The sequence below is a fragment of the Arachis hypogaea genome, chromosome 14 (assembly GCF_003086295.3).
Source record: "Arachis hypogaea cultivar Tifrunner chromosome 14, arahy.Tifrunner.gnm2.J5K5, whole genome shotgun sequence".
Lineage (NCBI taxonomy): Eukaryota > Viridiplantae > Streptophyta > Magnoliopsida > Fabales > Fabaceae > Arachis > Arachis hypogaea.
In genome coordinates this window covers 108567254-108573049 of record NC_092049.1, presented here as the reverse complement: position 1 = coordinate 108573049, position 5796 = coordinate 108567254, and the positions used below count along the sequence as shown (strand labels likewise).

Sequence of the window (5796 nt, the reverse complement as noted above, 5' to 3'; positions counted from 1 at the left end):
CCTAACTACTTTTCTCTCTCTCTAATTTTCGAAAACCACTAACCACTTTTTCAAAATTCTTTTTAATTAACTAATTGTTTTAAATTCTAATTTTATTTTATTTCTTTTCTTAAATTTCGAATTCTAACTTAATTAATTAAATAAAAATAAAAAATATTTTTCTTCTCCCTTTTTTTTAAATTCGAATGCTCTCTCTCTCCTCTCTTTCTATTTATTTAATTATTTACTAACACTTCTCTTCTACTCATAATTCGAACCCTCTCCCTCTCTCTGTGTTCGAATTTCTTCTTCTTCCTTCTTCATTCTATTCTTCTTTTCCTCTAACACATAAAGGAATCTCTATATTGTGACATAGAGAATTCCTCTTCTTTTCTGTTCTCTTCTTTTTCATATGAGCAGGAACAAAGATAACGATATTCTTGTTGAAGCTGATCCTGAACCTGAAAAGACTTTAAAGAGGAAGCTAAGAGAAGCTAAAGCACAACACTCTGGAGAGGACCTTACAGAAATTTTCGAAAAAGAAGTAGACATGGCAGCCGAACCCAATAACAATGGTGGAGATGCAAGGAAGATGCTTGGTGACTTTACTGCACCAACTTTCGACTTCTATTGAAGAAGCATCTCAATTCCTGCAATTGGAACAAATAACTTTGAGCTTAAGCCTCAATTAGTTTCTCTAATGCAGCAGAATTGCAAGTTTCATGGACTTCCATTGGAAGATCCTCATCAGTTCTTAGCTGAATTCTTGCAAATCTGTGACACTGTTAAGACCAATGGGGTTAATCCTGAGGTCTACAGACTTATGTTTTTCCCCTTTGCTGTAAGAGACAGAGCAAGGATATGGTTGGACTCACAACCTAAAGAAAGCTTGAACTCTTGGGAAAAGTTGGTCAATGCTTTCTTGGCCAAATTCTTTCTACCTCAAAAGATGAGCAAGCTTAGAGTGGAAGTCCAAACTTTCAGACAGAAGAAAGGTGAATCCCTCTGTGAAGCTTGGAAAAGATACAAGCAATTGATCAGAAGGTGTCCTTCTGACATGCTTTCAGAATGGAGCATCTTATGTATATTCTATGATGGTCTATCTGAATTGTCCAAGATGTCATTGGACCACTCTGCTGGTGGATCTCTTCATCTGAAGAAAACTCCTGCAGAAGCCCAAGAACTCATTGAAATGGGTGCAAATAACCAATTCATGTATACTTCTGAAAGAAATCCTGTAAATAATGGGATGACTCAGAAGAAAGGAGTTCTTGAGATTGATACTCTGAATGCAATATTGGCTCAGAATAAAATATTGACTCAGCAAGTCAATATGATTTCTCAGAATCTGACTGGAATACAAGCTGCATCTGACAGTACTAAAGAAGCTTCCTCTGAAGGAGAAGCTTATGACCCTGAGAATCCTGCAATGGAAGAGGTGAATTACATGGGAGAATCCTATGGAAACACCTATAATCTTTCATGGAGAAATCATCCAAATTTCTCATGGAAGGATCAACAGAAGCCTCAATAAGGTTTTAACAATAATAATGGTGGGAGAAATAGGTTTGGCAATAGCAAGCCTTTTCCATCATCTTCTGAACAACAGACAGAGAATTCTAAGCAGAGCCTCTCTAACTTAGCAACCATAGTCTCTGATCTATCTAAGATCATTCTCAGTTTCATGACTGAAACAAGGTCCTCCATCAGAAATTTGGAGGCACAAGTGGGTCAGCTGAGTAAAAGAGTTACCGAAGTCCCTCCTAGTACTCTCCCAAGCAATACAGAAGAGAATCCAAAGAGAGAGTGCAAGGCCATCAATATACCCAAAATGGCCGAACCTATAGAGGAGGAAGAGGCAGTAATTTCCAGTGAGGAAGACCTCAATGGACGTCCACTGACCACTAAGGAGTTCCCTAATGAGGAACCAAAGGAATTCGAGGCTCATATAGAGACCATAGAGATTCCACTGAACTTACTATTGCCATTCATGAGCTCTGATGAGTATTCTTCCTCTGAAGAAGATGAAGATATTGTTGAAGAGCAAGTTGTTCAATATGTAGGAGCAATCATGAAGCTAAATGCCAAGTTATTTGGTAATGAGACTTGGGAGGATGAACCTCCATTGCTCATCAATGAACTGAATACCTTGGTTCAGCAGAAATTACCTCAGAAGAAACCGGATCCCGGAAAGTTCTTAATACCTTGTACCATAGGCACCATGACCTTTGAGAAGGCTCTATCTGACTTGGGGTCAGGTATAAACCTCATGCCACTCTCTGTAATAGAGAAACTAAGGATCTTTGAGGTACAAGATACAAGAATCTCATTAGAGATAACAGACAAATCAATGAAACAAGCTTCTGGACTTGTAGAGGATGTCTTAGTGAAGGTTGAAGGCCTGTACATCCTACTGATTTCATAATCCTAGACACTGGGAAGGATGAAGATAAATCATTATCCTTAGAAGGCCCTTCCTAGCCACAGCAAGAGCTGTGATTGATGTGGACAGAGGAGAGTTAGTCCTTCAATTGAATGAGGACTGCCTTGTGTTTAAGGCTCAAGGATCTTCTTCTGTAACCATGGAGAGGAAACATAAAAAGCTTCTCTCAATACAGAGTCAAACAGAGTCCCCACACTCAACTTCTAAGTTTGGTGCTGGGAGGCCACCATTAAACTCTGAGTCTCTGTGAAGCTCTCTAAGAGCTCACTGTCAAGCTATTGACATTAAAGAAGTGCTTATTGGGAGGCAAGCCAATGTTATTTAATTATATTCATTTTTATAAACATTTGTTTTCCATTGTCATGTTATGTTTTCTTTAGGTTGATGATCATGTGGAATCATAAAAATAGCTGCAGAATTAAAGCAAAATAAAAAACAGCATAAAAAACAGCACACCCTGGAGGACAAGCTTACTGGTGTTTAAACTCCAGTAAGGATAGCAGAATGGGCGTTTAACGCCCATGCAGGCAGCATTCTGGGCGTTAAACTCCAGAATGGGTAGCATTCTGGGCGTTTAACGCCAGAAATGGCAGCATTCTGGGCGTTTAGAAAAACGTCCAGTAAACAAGGATTCCTGGCGTTTAACGCCAGCCAGAGTATCTGGCTCGGCGTTAAACGCCCAAAGAGGCAGTCAAGTGGGCATTAAACGCCAGAATGGATAGCATTCTGGGCGTTTAACGCTAGGATGACACAAGGGAGGTAATTTTGTTTCCAATTCGATTTTTTTTAATTTTTCATGTTTTAATTCATAATTTTTTGCATCAAACATATTTTAAACGTTCATCTTTCAATTTCTATTTTCAAATATTAATAACCTTTCCAATTTTTTTAATTCTTCTTTTTTCAATTCTTTTCAACTCCTTCCAAAATGTTTTTAAAACTTACATATCTCTTCAAATTCTTTTCAACTCTTTTATTTTTCTTGTATACAGTAATAAGTTTTCAAAATTAATTGCATCATTCTTCTTCTACTCCCTTCTATCTTATCTTTGCTCGAGGACGAGCAAACCTTTTAAGTTTGGTATGGAAAAAAGCTCTGCTTTTTGTCTTTCCATAACCATTAATGGCACCTAAGGCCGAAGAAACCTCTAGGAAGAGGAAAGGGAAGGCAATTTCTTCCAACTCCGAGTCAAGGAAGATGGAGAGATTCATCTCAAAAGCCTATCACTAGAAAGAGGATGGAGCAAACAAGAGAGCCCACTCATGGACCTCAAGAAGAGCACTCCATTATCCTCCATGAAATCAAAAAGGACCAAAAGGCCATGAGAGAGGAGCAACAAAGGCAAGGAAGAGACATAGAGGAGCTCAAGCACTCCATAGGATCTTCAAGAGGAAGAACTAGCCGCCGTCACTAAGGTGGACCCGTTCTTTAATTTCTTTGTTCTTATTTTTCTGTTTTTCATTTTTATGCTTTATGTTTTATCTATGTTTGTGTCTTCATTATATGATCATTAGTATTTAGAGTCTATGTCTTAAAGCTATGAATGATTCCATGAATCTCTCACTTTCTTAAATGAAAAATGTTTTTATTTGCAAAAGAACAAGAAGTGCATAATTTCAAAATTTATCTTGAAATTAGTTTAATTATTTTGATGTGGTGGCAATACTTTTTGTTTTCTGAATGAATGCTTGAACAGTGCATATTTTTTATAGTGAAATTTATGAATGTTAAAATTGTTGGCTCTTGAAAGAATAATGAAAAAAGAGAAATGTTATTGATAATCTGAAAAATCATAAAATTAATTCTTGAAGCAAGAAAAAGCAGTGAAAAACACAAAGCTTGCGAATATATATATATATATATTTGCAAAAAATAAAGAAAAAAAAGAAAGAAAAAGAAAAAGCAAGCAGAAAAAGCCAATAACCCTTTAAACTAAAAGGCAAGGGTAAAAAGGATCCAAGGCTTTGAGCATTAATGGATAGGAGGGCCCAAAGGAATAAAATCCTGGCCTAAGCGGCTAAATCAAGCTGTCCCTAACCATGTGCTTGTGGTGTGAAGGTATCAAGTGAAAAGCTTGAGACTGAGCGGTTAAAGTCATGGTCCAAAGCAAAAAGAGTGTGCTTAAGAACTCTGGGCACCTCTAACTGGGGACTCTAGCAAAGCTAAGTCACAATCTGAAAAGGTTCACCCAGTTATGTGTCTGTGGCATTTATGTATCCGGTGGTAATACTGGAAAACAAAATGCTTAAGGTCACGGCCAATAATCATAAAGTAGCTATGTTCAAGAATCAACATACTGAACTAGGAGAATCAATAACACTATCTTAATTCTAAGTTCCTATGGATGCCAATCATTCTGAACTTCAAACGATAAAGTGAGATGCCAAAACTGTTCAGAAGTAAAAAACTACTAGCCCCGCTCATCTAATTAAAACTAATCTTCATTGATAACTTTGGAATTTATTGTATTTTCTCTTTTTTTTATCCTATTTTGTTTTTAGTTGCTTGGGGACTGATGAGAGGACTTTTGTGTGGTTTAGAATTCACAAATGAATTCTCGTTGCAAGTATAGTTTCTAAACCAACAATAATCCTTTCATACAAAAATTTTGTTTGTCACTAAAACAAACCCATAAAATCTATAAACTGAAGTATTGAACCTCGGGTCGTTCTCCTTAGGAATTGCAATAAAGTGTCTTATTATTGGTTATGGAGCATGTTTTGGGGTTTTTGATAAGAAACATGAAAAGTAAATGGTAATGAATTAAACTAATAACTAAAAAGGTCTTGGCAAAGGTTGATGGTCAAGGATCTCTATCCTAATCACTAACTACAACATGAGAATTGGCAAGGATCAACCACACTAAGTCATCCTCTAACTAATAAAGGAAAGTCAAGTGAGCTATGTCAATCTAAAACCATAAATCCTACTTCTCCACCAAATCAATTAGTGAGATCTAGCGTTAATGGCTCCCAATCGTCAATCACTTGGACATTAGCAACTCAAGAATTCCTAAGTTACCTTCCCAAGCCAAGAGCACTAAAATCTACTCTAGAATCCAACCAAGCATTTCATCAAACACTTGGAAGGCACAAAAGGAAAGCATAGTAAAATTGCAAGAAAAGTAAATCTACACTACTCAATTACAAGGAATTAAACAACAACAAATCAAATTAACAATAAAGGAACATGAAAACATAAATTGCATTAAAGAGAAAATGGAAGACCAAAAGTGCATCAACATAAAAGTAGAGAATTACAAGAATTAAATGCTAAACTAGAGAGAAGAGATGTAGAAGAAGAAGAATTGCAAAAGGAAAAGTAAATCAAATCATGAAATTAACCTAGATCTAAAAATTCCTAATCTAGATCT

At 36.5% G+C, this 5796-nt stretch overlaps 1 non-coding gene across 1 annotated transcript; it reads right to left on the bottom strand.

Moving 5' to 3' along the window:
* Positions 1-934: 934 nt before the first annotated feature.
* On the bottom strand, positions 935-1042 carry LOC112746312 (small nucleolar RNA R71). The gene has a single exon (XR_003174203.1). It is a non-coding gene; the product is annotated as a small nucleolar RNA R71 (small nucleolar RNA).
* Positions 1043-5796: the final 4754 nt, after the last annotated feature.